General features: G+C 38.4%; 1 protein-coding gene and 1 pseudogene across 2 annotated transcripts in view; one reads left to right on the plus strand and one right to left on the minus strand.

Annotated features, from left to right (window-relative positions):
• ARHGAP32 (Rho GTPase activating protein 32) overlaps positions 1 to 17,394 on the plus strand; it is a 316,763-nt gene that overhangs the window by 76,528 nt on the left and 222,841 nt on the right. The gene's annotated exons all lie outside the window — the stretch shown is intronic.
• On the minus strand, positions 348 to 448 carry LOC119470481 (annotated as a pseudogene).

The following is a 17,394-nucleotide window of genomic DNA, read 5'->3' on the forward strand; positions in this document are numbered from 1 at the left end:
AAAAAAGGCTGATTCTGATAGGTTTTATTTATTTATTACTTTACTGGTGTTTTTTGTTTTGTTTTTATTTAACTAGTACACGTACGTGTTATATAAATTGCTAGAAAAATTATGACTTGCCCGAGATTTTATTTAATTCATATAGTAATGTTGATTTACTCTTTAGATTGAAGGTAAAAAGGGGTAGTCACTTAGACTGATAAGATGGTTGCTTAGCCAGTGAGAGACATTTCCTGAGATCACTAGATTCAAATGTATCTGATAAAGCAAGTGTTTTTGTTATTTATTGAGTCTGCCAGTGGAATTCTGAAGTTGATACAACCAGCTTGTCCTGTGTGCCGTAGATGTATGAGTTATTCTCTCTAGCCACTGACTCATTTCATCCTTGCGCAGGGGCCGTGCTAATCTCTTTATCATTCCAATTTTAGTATACGTGCTGCCAAAGCAAGCATTACTTTGATTTCACTGAGTGGAATCTGCTAATGCTGGTAGCATGTTTTTTTATTTTTCCCCTCTTTGCACAAGTGCACTTTGAGCTCTTGAGTGTTAGAACAAAATATTTCTGAATTGGCTTTTGTGACCTTTTTGAGAAAGGAAGCATTGGAGCAAAGTGATGTGGCTTATGAATTCAACAGTAAATACTGAGTTGCAATCTTTGTACTTACGGATTTTGTGGGTATTGTATGTCTTTATTAATGTGGTTTAAATACCATTGATTTTGGTTCTTTATAGGTTAGGATGGGAAACATCTAGATGAGAAATGGACTTAATTCCTGGTATATAAATTTATTTCATAATTCTGAGATCCTGATATGAAAAGAATCTCTGTTTAAGTTTTCTTATTTAGATTACATGCATGATTTTACTTCTTATCTTTTCTTTTTCATATTCTTTCTATTTTTTATTTATCTTGGTCAGTATAAGAATATTGCCTTCTTTATGCATATTGCCATCATTTATTTTTGAGCTTGTATTTCCTATTCCTGGGACCTAGATTTTTCAGTTGTTCAATTCTATGTATTTATTCCATAAACATTTTCATTGACTTCTGTGATATATAGGATAGAAAAACAGCATCCATCTATTTAAGAAAAGAAACTGTGGAGTGGATCTTTTAACTCATGCTGTTAACGTCTTTAAAACTAAAAAGTTAAACAGCGAATACATTTTTATGTTAGAAAGTTAAAAATATGTAAATAAGTTTAAAGAAGGAAGTAAAAATCATCTGTATTATCTTTATTATTTAGTTTTCCAAACTTTCTTTTATGCATGTATGTATTAAAAATATGATTTTTCTTGTCAGCATATATATGTATATATATATATATATGAAATCTGTATATGTATACAGGTATATATATCTGTATATGTATGTGTGTATATATATACAAAAATATATATACATATATATACACAGATATATATACACACATAACATACACATACACAGATACATATATATGTATACAGATATATATATCTATATGTGTATAGATATATAGATAGAGAGCGAGCGAGAGTATGCAAGAAAGAGACAGGCTCTTGTTCTGTTCCCCAGGCTGGAGTGCAGTGGTGTGATCGTAGCTCACTGCAGCCTTGAACTCCTGTGCTCAAGCTATCCTCCCACTTCAGCTTCCTCAGTAGCTGGCTATGAGGAAAATGCACCATAATGCTTGGCTAATTTTTAAATTTTTTGTAGGGATGGAGTCTCACTCTTTTGCCCTGGTTGATCTTGAACTTCTGGCCTCAAGGGATCTTCCTGCCTCGGCCTCCCAAAGTGCTGGAATTGCAGGTGTGAGTCACTGCACCTGGCTGTGTTTTTGTTTTTTTCTTTTCATTTAACCACTACATGTAAATGTTGTATTTTAGTGGCTGTTTACTGTTACTAGAAAAATCACCACTGGCTTCAGATTTTATTTAACAATTATATATAGTAATTTTGATTTATCTGTAGATATAGATAAATCATAGAATCAAACTCTGTAGGGTTTTCTAATTATTTTTTTGGTTACTGATATCAGACTATAAAGCAGTGGTTAAAAATTGTCTGGAGAGGGTCTAGTTAGGTATACTGTTGTAGTATTTTTCTATGATATTTACATGAGATGATGATTATAGAATGTATAATAATGAAAGGCACTTGGTCAGTGATCCAATGAAAGCATAGCCTGAGATTATATGTTTGTTGAAAGCAGTTTTCTGCATTAGTAATAAACATTATGTACTTTTCAGATTTGAATACCAGAAAGTATATTTTTAATATTTGCTTATTACAGTGAAAGATACAGGACTTAACAACAGAAGACTATGTCAGTTGAATTTTGAGAGTGCTTATTCATACACTTGTGAAATTTCCACTTAATATCACTTATTAAGAACACTGGAACTGACATGTTGAATTGTCTTATGATCTGATTTTATATGTACTTGCTTTGTAATCCTTGTATTAATGTGATGAAGGAAGAATATGAGGTTCTGTTGTAATTGTTAATTTGCTATACTTCACATTCATGGAAGGAATTCAGATAATTAGAAAATAACTTATTGGCTTAACAGGGACTTGTTTCTTGTTTTTTAGATTAGTACTCTCTTTTAAATAACAATAAAACCTACAGAGTGATAATACTTTTTAAAAGCCAGAGATTTACAGATATTTTTCTCAATTTTTATATAATCACAGTAATGAAAACATTTTATGGTTTCGGTGACAATAATGATGACAATGGCTATAATTTATTCAGGACTTCATACTGTGAACTACTATGGTTTTATTATATGCATTGTTTCTATTTTATATGTTAACCTCATAAAGGTATCATTTTTTCAGTTTTAGAAATTAGCAAACTGAGACTCAATTTAAGTTGCTTGTTGTATTAGTCAATTTTCTTGCTGCTGATAAAGACATATTCAAGACTGGGTAATTTATAAAGAAAAAGACGCTTAATAGACTCACAGATCCATGTAGCTGGGGAGGCCTCACAATTTTGGTGGAAGGTGAAAGGCACATCTTACGTGGCAGCAGATAAGAGAAAGAATGAGAACCAAGCGAAAGTGGTTTCCCCTTGTAAAACCATCATATATTGTGAGACTTATTTACTACCACGAGAAAAATATGGGGGAACCACCTCCATGATTCAGCCATTGCCCACCAGGTCCCTCCCACAACACGTGGGAATTATGGGAGTTACATTACAAGATGAGATTTGGGTGGGGACACGGCCAAACCATATCATTCTGCCCCTGGCCCCTCCCATATCTCATGTTCTTGCTTTCAAACCAATCATGCCTTCTCAACGGTCCCCCAAAGTCTTAACTAATTTCAGTGTTAACTCAGAAGTCCAAAGTCTCATTTGAGATGAGGCAAGTCCCTTCTGCCTATGGGCCTGTAAAATCAAAAGAAAGTTACCTCCTAGATGCAATGGGGATACAGGCATCTGGGTAAATACAGCTGTTCCAAATGGGAGAAATTGGCCAAAACAAAGGGGCTACTGGCCCCATGTAAGTCTGAAATCCAGAGGGCCAGTCAAATCTTAAAGTTCCAAAATGATCTCCTTTGACACTGTGTCTCACACCCAGGTTGCACTGCAGGAGGTGGGTTCCCAAAGCTACAGCTCTGCCCCTATAGCTTTGCAGGGTATACTCTCCCTCTTGACTGCTTTCATGGGCTGGCGTTGAGTTATATGCAGCTTTTCCAGGCTCACAGTGCAAGCAGTTGGTGGATCTACCATTCTGGGGTCTGGAGGACAGTGGCCTTCTCAAAGCCCCACTAGAGCTCTGTGTGGGGGCTTCAACCCCACATTTCCCTTCTGCTCTGCCCTAGCAGAGGTTCTTCAGGAGGGCCCTGCCCCTGCAGCAAATTTCTGCCTGGATATCCAGGTGTTTCCATACATTCTCTGAAATCTAGGTAGAGGTTACTAAACCTCACTTTTTAACTTTTGTGCACTTGCGGGCTCAACACCATGTGGAAGCTGGGAAGGCTTGGGGGCCTGCACCCTCTGAAGCCATGACCCAAGCTGTATCTTGGCCCCTTTTAGCCATGGCTGGAGCAGCTGGGACATATGTCACTAAGTCCCTAGGCCACACAGCAGGAGGGCCCTGGCCTTGGCCCACAAAACCATTTTTCCTCCTAGCCCTCCGGGCCTGTGATGGAAAGGACTGCCACAAAGATCTCTGACATGTCCTGGAGACATTTTCCCTATTGTCTTGATGATTAACATTAGACCTTTGTTATGCAAATTTCTGAGGCTGGCTTGACTTTCTCCTCAGAAAATGGGTTTTTCTTTTCTGTTGCATGGTCAGGCTGTGCATTTAGTCTCTGTTTCCTTTATAAAACGGAATGCTTTTAACAGCACCCCAGTCACCTTTCGAATGCTTTGCTGCTTAGAAATTTGTTCTGCCAGATACCCTAAATCATCTCCCTCAAGTTCAGAGTTCCACAGGGGAGGCATATGGATAGGATATCACACAGCAAAACAGTTGTGAATTAAAGCAGATGTCAATGTATAATGATCCTGAATACATCAGCATTCCGTAATAAAGAAGGAAATAGTTGTTACTTCAAAGTTAATTATTTCAGTGGAGGAAACACCTATAAAAATGATTGTTATAAAAACAAAGATATAAATCTAAATTATGAATGAATGCATAGATAGTATAAAAATGAATAATGATGAATGACATTTTTACATTTTGTGCTTTGTACATTTGGAGGAAAATCTTCAGTCATTGGAAATATTTTAGAAGGATTCTTGCTTAAATTTTCCTTCTGATACAGTTATATGACATATACGTATATATTACAGAGAGCACATACTATTCACATTTAGAATATATTTTCTGAGGAATTTTATATTTATATTCATATTCATGAAGCAGTCTGTGGACAAAGCTTGGTGCCCAATTAAGGAGACATTATTGACCCCTTGACTATGTGCCATGCACTGTATTGAACAGTTTTCATAAAAACAGTTATAATATTATGATGGGAGAACAGGAACAATGAAATGAGAGGATCAAGACCTTGGTTCTACTGCTTTGCTGTTGTTTTGCTGTGTGATATCCTGTCCATGTCCCTCCCCTGATAGTGAACCCAAATGTATATTCAGCTGTGTGGATATGGGTATTGGATATAGAATTAGATGTAGGTCAGCATTTCAGCAGTATCATGGCCCATCCCCCAAGGAAGAGAAAATAATAAAACTATGAGATCAGGGACATCTAGGCTTATGAGTGGAATGTGGACCAACATGCAGACCATATAATCTTCCCACAGAAGTAACATTTCATATGGTGTGGTTAGATTTGGATTTTTGAAAAGTGTTTTTATTTTTATTTATTTATTTTGAGATGGAGTCTCGCTCTGTCAACCAGGCTGAAGTGCAGTGGCATGATCTTGGCTCATTGCAACCTCTGCCTCCTGGGTTGAAGCAATTCTCCTGCCTCAGCCTCTCGAGTAGCTGAGATTACAGGTGCTGCCACCACACCCAGCTAATTTTTTATTTTCAGTACGGACAGTGTTTTGGCATGTTGGTCAGGCCGGTCTTGAACTCCTGACCTCAGGTGATCTGCCCGCCTCGGCCTTCCATGTGTTAGTATTACAGGTATGAGCCACTGCTCCTGGCCTGAAAAGTATTTTTAATGCAAACTTACGAACTGGATAATCCTGGAGAAATTATTATGCTACGTCTTAGGTTCTTCATCTCAGCCATATGATGGCTCCTGCCTCATAAGGTGGTTGTGAGAATTATATAATTTATGTTTAGGCCTTAATCCAATGCTTGGGACATAGAATCAATGTTCAGTGTATGTATTCATCACTTGGTATCCATGGGGAAATTTTTTCCAGGACACTCTGTGGATACCAACATCTGTAGATACCCAAATCCCTTATATAAAATGTGGTAGTATTTACATATTACCTATGCACATCCTCCCATATACTTTAAATCACCTCAAGATCACTTAGAATAACTAATACAATGTAAATTTTATGTAAATAGTTGCCATACAGTATTGTTTAGGGAATAATGACAAGAAAAAGCCTGTACATGTTCAATACAGATATAACCATCTCTCCTTTTTCTCTGAATATTTTTGATTCAACCAAGAGATTGAATCCATGGATGTGGAACCCATGCATACAGAAGCTGTGGGCCAACTCTGTATGCTGTGATTATTACTACTTACCACTGCTACTGGGAAAGCAAGCTGCTTTTAACAATGTTTCTTTTGGAAACCATTCTGACTTGTGATGTTTAAATTGTTGCTGTGAGAATGCTGCTATCTTTGCTGCTGTGGGATTAGGTGTTTCCCCTCCTATCAGGTTCCCTACCTCTTGGAGGTAGAAGATGAGAACCAGCTAGTTTGAAACTGCTGCTGGTAACTCCTGTGGTTTGGTCAAAGACTCCAGCACTATAAAAGCTTGTTGGGAAAGTGAAGGCTGATCAGGATTTAAACAAATCAGGAAGAAAAGGAGTTAAAAATACCTTGTGGCTTTCAGCAGTTTCTAGTCCCTCTCTCACATGCCAGTAGCCAGAGTGATGGACACTGTTCCATCCTTGCCCCTGCTGCTAACCATCACCTGTTGATTTGCTCGATTTTCATTAACTACTGGAGAAGGGAACAGAAAACAGAAACACGTGTTGATTTTGGATTTAAAAACAGTTTTGAGATAGAGTTTTGCTCGTTATCCAGGCTGGAGCACAATGGCGCGATTTGGGTTCATGGCAACCTCCAGCCGAGGTGGGTGAATCACATGAGGTCAGGAGTTCGTGACCAGCCTGGCCAACATGGTGAAACCTTGTCTCTACTAAAAATAAAAAATTAGGCGGGTGTGGTGGTGGGTGCCTGTAATTTCAGCTACTTGGGAGGCTGAGGCAGGAAAAACATTTTTGAAAAACTTCTGACAACAGAATCAAAACTGAGAACAAGTCTTAGAAGATGTGCATATCAAACTGTCCATCAGCGTTCTGTGTAAAAATACTCACAGCTCACTTTTTCACTTTTGAAAGGCTTGAAGTGAGGGAAATCAACCATGATAAAGAACAAAAGAATGATTACAAAGAAAGGTGAATAGATTCATGAAAACACTTTGAGGCCAGGCATGGTAGCTTATACCTGTAATCCCAGCACTTTGGGAGGGGGAGGCAGGCGGATCACTTGACGTCAGGAGTTTGAGACCAGCCTGGCCAATATGGTGGGGAAACCCGTCTCTACTAAAAATACAACAACAGCAACAAAATTAGCGAGTGTCGTGGCATACGCTTATAATCCCAGCTACTTGGGAGGCTGAGGTAGGAGGATTGTTTGAACCTGGGAGGTGGAGGTTGCAGTGAGCCTAGATCATGCCTTTGCACTCCAGCCTGGTGACAGAGAGATATTCCATCTCAAAAAAAAAAGAAAAGAAAAAAGTCACTTTACTCCAGCCTGGGCGACAGAGGCCCTGTTTCAGCAAACAAAACAAAACAAAATAACCCCCATCCCCCGCAAAAACAAAAAAAAACAAACAAAACAAAAAAAAAAAAACCACTTTGAAGGAGTTAGAATTGTTTAGGACAAAAAGAACTAGATTCTTAATGAAATAATATTCTAAAATCCAGTTATTTACTGAAGGTCATGAAAGGTTCTATTTAAAATTAGTTAATATTTTGGTAAGGATTATATGTGTAGGACGTGGTAAAAAAACTATCTTTCTTTCTTTTTGAGATGGAGTTTCACTCTTGTTGCCCAGGCTGGAGTGCAATGGCGTGATCTCAGCTCACTGCAACAATCTCCATCTCCTGGGTTTAAACATGTCTTTCTTTTCTTCTTCTTCTCCAGCTGTCTATTTTCCTCCTTGGAGACAGTTACTGGTACTGGTCCCCTGCTTCCATAGATAGTCTGCATTTGTAGTCATGAATGTTTCTCCTAACTCCTCATTGAAAACACAGATGGCAGCATTGCATACTGTACATACTATCCTATACTTTTACCCCTGTCTTCTTTGCCCTAATAGTATGCCTTAGGCTTTGTTCCATACGATGACCGGTAGCGCTGCCTTATTTTCTCATGTACTCACTGTGTAACATTCCATTCTGTGGGTGTTCTGTAGTTTGCCTAGTTTTCTGTTCCTCAGGAAGTTAGGTTGTTTTTACTATTCTGTTTTGCTACTATAACATCTACCAGAATCAATGTTCCTGTTTGCCCCTTACTTCTACTTGTAAAAGTAAGATGATTTCCTAAAAGAGAAATTGCTGGACCAAAAAGATGTGCATTTTGAATTTTGATTTTGCTAAATTGCCCTGAACACATGTTGTACCAGTTTAAACTCCAACCAACATTGTATGTTTCTTTTCCCATGTCCTCTTTCTGTTTGTTAAAACCTTTTAAAATCTTTGCCTGTGTAATAGATTTTTTAAAAGTCATCTTATTGTGTATCATTTTGCATTTCAGTTACAAATGAAGTTAAATACTTTTAACCATCTTTTAAATTTTTTATATTTATCTCTAAATATTATGTGTATGCTCTTCGCCTATTTATCTTTTGAGTTCTTGGGTCTTAGAAATTTGTAAGAACTTTTTATATATTAGATAAATTAACCCTTTGTGATATGTTTCAAGTATTTTTTTCTCAACTTGTTTGTATTTTGACTTTGCTCATAATGTTGTTGCTATTGTTTTTGACTTAAACAATTTTATTTGAAAAGGTTTAAGCCAGGCGTGGAGGCTCACGCCTGTCATCCCAGCACTTTGGGAGGCCGAGACGGGCAGATCAAAAGGTTAGGAGTTCAAGACCAGCCTGACCAATGTGGAGAAATCCTATCTCTGCTAAAAACACAAAAAATTAACCAGGTGTGGTGGCATGCACCTGTAGTCTCAGCTACTTGGGAGGCTGAGGCAGAAGAATCGCCTGAACCCAGGAGGTGGAGGTTGCAGTGAGCCGAGATCGTGCCACTGTATTCTAGCCTGGGCGACAGAGGGAGACTGTTTCAAAAAAAAAAATTAGCCAGGTGTGGTGGTGCATGCCTGTAATCCGAGCTACTCTGGAGGCAGAGGTAATAGAATCGCTTGAACCCAAGAGACAGAGGTTGCAGTGAGCTGAGATTGCGTCATTACACTCCAGCTTGGGCACCAGGAGCAAAACTCTGTCTTTAAAAGAAAAGAAAAACAAAATATATATATATATATATATATATATATATATATAAACCATAAGGTCTTGCTGTATTGCCCAGGCTGGGGTGCAGTGGCATGATTATGGCTCACTACAGCCTTGAATTCCCAGGCCCAGGTGACCTCTCACCTCAGTCTCCTGAGTAGTTGGGACTACAAGGTGCACCACCACACTTGGCTGTTCCCCTCCTGCCCCCACCATAGAGATGAGGTCTTACTATGTTGCCCAGTCTGGTCTTGAACTCCTGAGCTCAAGTGATGCATCCACCTCAGCCTCCCAAAGTGTTGGGATTACAGGCATGAGCCACTGTGCCTGGTTCTTTATTTTCAAATATGAAAATTCAGGAAGACATCAGTAGATGTCACCTTAATTTTTAATTTCATCAGATATAATGGAAGGTTAGGGCTTTGCAGTTTGTTGCTGCTCACTAAAGACAGATATCCCTGAATCTCCAGCATGTCAGTGGCTTCTGTCAATATGACTCTTTTCTTTTTTTTTTTAAGATGGAGTTTCCCTCTTGTTGCCCAGGCTGGTGTGCAATGGCATGATCTCGGCTCACTGCAGCCTCCACCTCCTGGGTTCAAGCAGTTCTCCTGCCTCAGCCTCCCAAAGTGCTGGGATTACAGGCATGAGCCACCACACCCAGCAACATGGCTCTTTTCTAAGTAACAGTTGTGTTGCTGACAGTCATAGGTGCTGTACTTTTCATTCATTTCCCAGCAAGTCATTTTATTGCCACCATGACTTTGCAGTTTCAATGTGTAAAAACTTTACATGCTTTTATTTAATGTGATCTTTGAACTTGTGACACTTTTCTCTTTCAAGGACTATGGACAAACCCAACTTTTATGTCTCATTCTGGATAATTGAGCAGAGGTGCATATGGCAGTCCTAACAGAGAGGCAGGAAAGATGGGTGTAATATTGGAAGGCATGAAGCTAGGCAGGACCCTAGACCATACTTACCTTCTTTACTTACTGTGAGCCTCCATAACTGTGAGATCTATGACTGTGCTTCTCATGTGCTTGGCCTGTGGATGGTGTTATTCTTTCTAGTTTTCTATTTACCTTTCTGGAGTCTGAGATCACAAAAAGATACAAATAAAGCCTGCATTTTGAAAATACCTATTTTTAACTTATTAACTGGGAACTTTGAGAAAAGTTGTTATTACAGAATAATTAGTAAAAAAATCACCTGCATTTGGATTCTGCTTCTGGTTATGTAGGTCACACAGCCTAAGGCAGTGGGAGGGTCTAGGTGTCACCAATGTGGCAGTCAGATGCAGTGACTGTGCTGCCTGTGATTTCCTGTCTGTACCCTGACTGTAATTAAACCAGCATCAGTACCTGTCATTGGGGCACCAGCTGCACATCTGAGTATACATAAGTAGAGCTGAACAACCTGAATATTGGTGCTTTTTATTCCATGCCTGGAGGTTTAGTTATTTTTTATTAATACAAGATGGAGACTGAAAGTGAGAGTAGCACTTCAGGGGATGACAGTGTCTTCTGGTTGGAGTCTGAAGTTTTAACCCAGGCGACTGACTGTGAAGAGGGAGAAAGGGAAGAGAAGTTCAGGTAATTATGGAATTCACAGTTCCTTTGTCCTGTTCACTCCCTGCCCCCACCCACACCCCTTTTTCTTCTCTGCATTTCAATCTCTTTTCCAATAAGACTTTCTGTTTTCTGGGAGAAGATTTGGAACTGAAGGGAGCAGGTTTTGAGTTGTATATAGCACTCCTCATTCCACAACTTGCCCTGAACTTGTAAAATGCATTTTAAATGACTTGTTAGAACACTGGGAAGAGAGGTGTTAGACAGGTTTTGTAGTAGCCTTTCAGGAATTTCAAGTAGAGACTCATAATGAACTACTACCTCTTCCTGTATCTGATTTGTATCAAATAGATTTGATCTGAATTTGTATCTAATAGATTTTTCTTCCTCTTTTTCTTGGAATGTGTTCTGGGTGTGTGTGTGTGTGTGTGTGTGTGTGTGTGTGCATGCATGTGTGCCTGTGTGCTTGTGTACCTGTGTGCCTGCCTGCTTTGTTGGCCTTATGTATGTGTGTGAAAAATTGGTAAGTACAGATTGGTTATTTTGTGACTTTGATCCTTACCCTTGTCTCTGATCTTGTATCTCACACCCCCATTCTCCCAAATCTCTCTTGGTTTTTGAATTTCTGGTAGTATTAATAACTTCATAATTGATGTTTTTAGAGGATGCCTCCCAGTGAAGCAACTCTCAGTTTAGTGACAGTGGTGAAGAAAGATGTCTTAACCAGTTCGTGAAAACAACCAGTGTTTCATTCATTATGTTGTACTGCTGCAAATTTTAAGGGACTTTATTCTGGCTTTTCTTTTTCATTCAGAGTTAGCAATTTAATGCTTTTAGAGCATCACAAAATCTCTTGATGAAGTTTGAAGTTTGCACTGCATATTATCACTGCCACCTACATGTGCAATTAAACATCTTTTATAAATTTACCAATGAGAACTCAGATAGATGAATATAATATTTTCATCAGATACTGTCTTTGTGTTTAATGCTGAAAAAGGGTCCTTTTTTCGAGTCAAAGGATTTCTTCATCCACAAATTTTATTTTTTGAAGTCTAGGCTAAATGATGAGAAGGGATTCAATATTGGGAATTCTTGATAACCCTCACTGTGTGTTTTACTCAGGGATTCAAATAAATGAGAAGTATATTTTAAATTTTAAAAGAATAATTTTCAGAGTATAAAAATGAATTATTAGCATGTGATTATTTTTTGTCTGAACTTTCTCATTTTCCCATAATTTTATTTAGCCTTTCTAATTTGAGTAAGTCCCTTCTCTTCCAAGGTACGCTAATTGTTAGGCACATCATCTAGTTTTTAATATGGTTTGTGTCTTGATAACAATGAGTAGGAATAAAGTATTTGTTTTGTTTGTAGTAAAACTGTTTGACCTGGTATTCAAATTATGGAAGTTATTTTGGGTATTTCTCAAAGGAAGAAACAACTTGGAATTTATTTTGTTTTTACAACAAATTTGGTACTGTAATCTTAGATTTACTTGTTAGGCACTGGCATCTCTCTTGGAATTTCTTTTGACAGTTAAAAGCAAATTTGTTTAAGATTGAGCCTATTCTTTTCCTTGGGGGAGTATGGACAGCATTTTCATTCTGAGAAACTGAGTCAGTGATGTGTTGTTTAAGGAAACTATGATACCATAGGGCATTTGTCTTCTGTTTACAATTTCCTATACTAATAGCACCATGGCTCTCCTAATCCAATTACATCTTTGAGATTTGATCTTATTTTATTTACAAACGTAACAAAGAGGTTTGGGTAAGGCCCAATTTCATGTAGTGTCTCACACATTCAGCAGTGAGGTATGAGGAAACATGGCAGCAGAGTGGTTTCACAACCTCGAAGTAGTGTTCCTGCCGAGATGCCTTGCAGGAAAATGTATGCACAGGTGTGGAAGGGGAAGGGTCAGATAGGAGTTGCAGCTCTAACCTTGGGAGGACCACATAGTAGCCTCAGTGTGGCATGACAGTTGTTTTTGTAAAGTCAGTGTAATAATTGTAAAAATGTCTTAATGTGTTTTTATAAAAATCTCTGCTAATACACGAGAAACCAAGCTGTCCTATGGATTACATTTCATTTCTATTTACACACACACACACACATACACAGCCAATGAGATGAGGGCAAAAGATTGTGTGCTTTTCTTTTTCCCTGAATAGCTTCTAAACTACATTTTAAATGCACTCTTAAAAGTGTTCTCTTATGTAACTTGAGGCACCATGGCTAAGAGAGGAAAGTCATACTGTACCTAGAATGTAGGCTTTTGGTGTTTCCAGCTGCCATCTGCTTTAGGAGGAAGTACTCTCAGAAGCAGGTTAATGCTTGTCCAGTAGCTTTTGAAATAGCCTTTATTTTTGGACCAGGTTGGAGGAAAGTATCCTTTTTATTACAGTCTTACACTATGGGAAGTTGCCAGTCTCCTTCATGGTGGTAGTTTAAACTTGTCTGCCATTGACTCACAGATCTCTCATTTTCTGATTGCTTATTTGTAGTGTGAAGTTAGTAATCGGTATTATGACCTGCCTTGCCATTGTGGTAAAATAGTTATTAGACTTGAATGTTTAGTCCTTAGAATAAAGTAGTTCCTAGAGATCATTTGAAAAATCCATCCCTGGATAAGGAATATAAGACAGAAAAGGAAAAACATAAATTTTTAATTCTACCAAGAAAGAAAATATTTAGAAATTGTTATATATGTAATGTACTGGGCCATATATATGCTTTATATATGATATCAGTTAACTCCTTATCACTCCTATAAAGCAGGTATTATTTTTCCTATTTCCTAGATGAGGAATTTATGGCTGAGTCACATAGCCCACATTTGTCATGGTAGAGGGAAAATTTGAATCCAGGTGTAACTGACAAAAAAAAAAAAGGGAAGAATTTAATGAAAGATTTTGGTGCGATCTGCTGCTACATGCTATTGTCTGCTAAGTGGTAACTTACAAGAGGCTACAGCTGATACCTCAGTTTTGAAATTCCTTTTTTTTTTTTAGTATATTATGAGCACCAATGATATATAGATTATGTGACCATCATAAAAATGAAGTAATGAACACAATGTGACTTTTAAAAAACGTGACATTTAGGACACATAGGAATTATGAAAGGTTTTAGTTCTTTGGCATTTGAAGATAGAAATGTTTATCATATGATTTTGTTTAGACTTCCCTAATATCACATTATGGGCTGATACATGACAGCCTGGCAAATATGACATATAATTTGAAGCAGCTACAGAGATTACAAGGTGCATAATTGAACCACATTTTTGTTCAGGATCTGCAGATACTCAGATCTCTGATCTTCATGTATATCTCCATTATAAGACAATTTATTTTAAGTGACGAAAGAAACTACTGACTCTAGTTAAATTGGATGATTTGGTGAACATATTTTCATTTTGGGAGGGAATGCCTTCATTCATTTATAGTATTACAGAACTAATGATATTTCATGTACTTGATTGGTTGGTTGGTTGCATTATTCATCCCCTACCTCAGGGGTTCCCAGCCTGTGGACCATGGACCAGTTACTTTATTTGGAAGGATGCCACAAATTAGAAGCTATTGCAGCAGTCTAAGTAGGTAATAAGGGTCTTGACTGTGGTATTATACATTTTCTAGGTTCTTGCTTTTCTTTTTTTTCTTTTTTATTGCATTTTAGATTTTGGAGTACATGTGAAGAACATGCAAGATTGTTGCATAGGTACATACATGACAGCGTGATCTGCTGCCTTCCTCCCCTTCACCTATATCTGGCATTTCTCCCATGCTATCTCTCCCCAACTCCCATACCCTGCTGTCCCTCCCCTGTTTCCCACCAACAGACCCCGGTGTGTGATGCTCCCCTCCCTGTGTCCATGTGTTCTCATTGTTCAACACCCACCTATGAGTGAGAACATGCGGTGTTTGATTTTCTGTTCTTGTGTCAGTTTGCTGAGAATGATGGTTTCCAGGTTCATCATGTCCCTACAAAGGACACGAACTCATCGTTTTCGATGGCTGCATAATATTCCATCATCGATGGGTATTGGGGTTGGCTCCATGTCTTCGCTATTGTAAACTGTGCTGCAGTGAACATTCGTGTGCGTGTGTCCTTATAGTAGAACAATTTATAATCCTTTGGATATATACCCAGTAATGGGATTGCTGGGTGAAATGATAGTTCTGTCTAGGTCCTTGAGGAATTGCCACACTGTCTTCCACAATGGTTGAACTAATTTACGCTCCCACCAACAGCATAAAAGTGTTCCTATTTCTTCACATCCTCTCCAGCATCTGTCGTCTCCAGATTTTTTGATGATCGCCATTCTAACTGGCGTGAGATGGTATCTCAATGTAGTTTTGATTTGCATTTCTCTAATGACCAGTGATGATGAGCATTTTTTCCTATGTTTTTTGGCCTCATGTATGTCTTCTTTTAAGTGTCTGTTCATATCCTTCACCCACTTTTGAATGGGCTTGTTTGTTTTTTTCTTGTAAATCTGTTTTCGTTCTTTGTAAATTCTGGATATCAGCCCTTTGTCAGATGGGTATACTGCAAAATTTTTTTCCCATTCTCTTGGTTGCTGATTCACTCTAATGACTGTTTTTTTTGCCGTGCAGAAGCTGTGGAGTTTGATTAGGCCCCATTTGTCTATTTTGGCTTTTGTTGCCAATGGTTTTGGTGTTTTGGTCATGAAGTCCTTGCCTACGCCTATGTCCTGAATGGTTTTGCCTAGATTTTCTGCTAGGGTTTTTGTGGTGTTAGGTCTTATGTTTAAGTCTTTAATCCATCTGGAGTTAATTTTAGCATAAGGTGTCAGAAAGGGGTCCAGTTTCTGCTTTCTGCACATGGCTAGCCAGTTTTCCCTACACCATTTATTAAACAGGGAATCCTTTCCCCATTGCTTGTTTTTGTCAGGTTTGTCAAAGATTGGATGGTTGTAGATATGTTATGTTGGCTCCGAGACCTCTGTTCTGTTCCATTGGTCTATATTTCTGTTTTGGTACCAGTATCATGCTGTTTTGATTACTGTAGCCTTGTAGTAAAGTTTGAAGTCCGGTGGTGTGATGCCTCCCGCTTTGTTCTTTTTGCTTAGAATTGACTTGGCTATGCGGGCTCTCTTTTGGTTCCATATGAAGTTTAACGTGTTTTTTTTTTCCAGCTCTGTGAAGAAGGTCATTGGTAGTTTGATGGGGATAGCGTTGAATCTGTAAATTACTTTGGGCCGTATGGCCATTTTCATGATACTGACTCTTCCTAGTCAATATCATGAAAATGGCCATGTTTTCTCCATCTGTTTGTGTCCTCCCTTATTCCGTTGAGCAGTGGCTTGTAGTTCTCCTTGAAGAGGTCCTTTACATTCCTTGTTAGTTGTATTCCTAGGTATTTTATTCTCTTTGTGGCAATTGTGAATGGAAGTTTGTTCTTGATTTGGCTCTCTTTAAGTCTGTTATTGGTGTATAGGAATGCTTGTGATTTTTGCACATTGATTTTGTGTCCTGAGACTTTGCTGAAGTTGCTTATCAGTTTCAGGAGATTTTGGGCTGAGACGATGGGGTCTTCTAGATATACAATCATGTCATCTGCAAATAGAGACAATTTGACTTCCTCCTTTCCTATTTGAATACCCTTTATTTCTTTTTCCTGCCTGGTTGTTCTGGCTAGAACTTCCAGTACTATATTGAATAGGAGTGGTGAGAGAGGGCATCCTTGTCTAGTGCCAGGTTTCAAAGGGAATGCTTCCAGTTTTTGCCCATTCAGTGTGATATTGGCTGTTGGTTTGTCGTAAATAGCTTTTATTATTTTGAGATACATTCCATCGATACCTAGTTTATTGAGGGTTTTTAGCATAAAGCGCTGTTGAATTTTGTCGAAGGCCTTCTCTGCATCAATTGAGATAATCATGTGGTTTTTGTCTTTGGTTCTGTTTATGTGGTGAATTACGTTTATAGACTTGCATATGTTGAACCAGCCTTGCATCCCTCGGATGAATCCTACTTGATCATGGTGGATAAGCTTTTTGATGTGGTGTTGCAATCGGCTTGTCAGTATTTTATTGAAGATTTTTGCATCTATGTTCATCATGGATATTGGCCTGAAGTTTTCTTTCCTTGTTGAGTCTCTGCCGGGTTTTGGTATCAGGATGATGTTGGTCTCATAAAATGATTTGGGAAGGATTCCCTCTTTTTGGATTAGTTGGAATAGTTTCAGAAGGAATGGTACCAGCTACTTTTTGTATGTCTGGTAGAATTCAGCTCTGAAGCCATCTGGACCTGGGCTTTTTTTGGGTAGTAGGCTCTTAATTGCTGCCTCAACTTCAGACTTTGTTATTGGTCTATTCAGGGTTTCGACTTCTTCCTGATTTAGGCTTGGGAGGATGCAAGTGTCCAGGTTCTTGCTTTTCTTTCAGAACTAGCTGATTTCTTTTAGTGGCTCATTTCCCCTGGAAGCCCATAAAACAATTTCAGGATTTTCTGTTTTTATATGACCGTTCTTTTATCTTATGCAGAAATTCTTGATTTCAGACTTCCCGGCGAGTTTTAATGATCCTGGAAGTAAAGAGAGGTAGTATTAACAATTAACTGAGGCTCGGCATGGTGGCTCACACCGGTAATCTCAGCACTCTGGGAGGCCAAGGCAGGCAGATCACCTGAAGTCAGGAGTTTGAGATCAACCTGGCCACAT

The sequence above is a fragment of the Cebus imitator genome, unplaced genomic scaffold (assembly GCF_001604975.1).
Source record: "Cebus imitator isolate Cc_AM_T3 unplaced genomic scaffold, Cebus_imitator-1.0 Scaffold0, whole genome shotgun sequence".
Lineage (NCBI taxonomy): Eukaryota > Metazoa > Chordata > Mammalia > Primates > Cebidae > Cebus > Cebus imitator.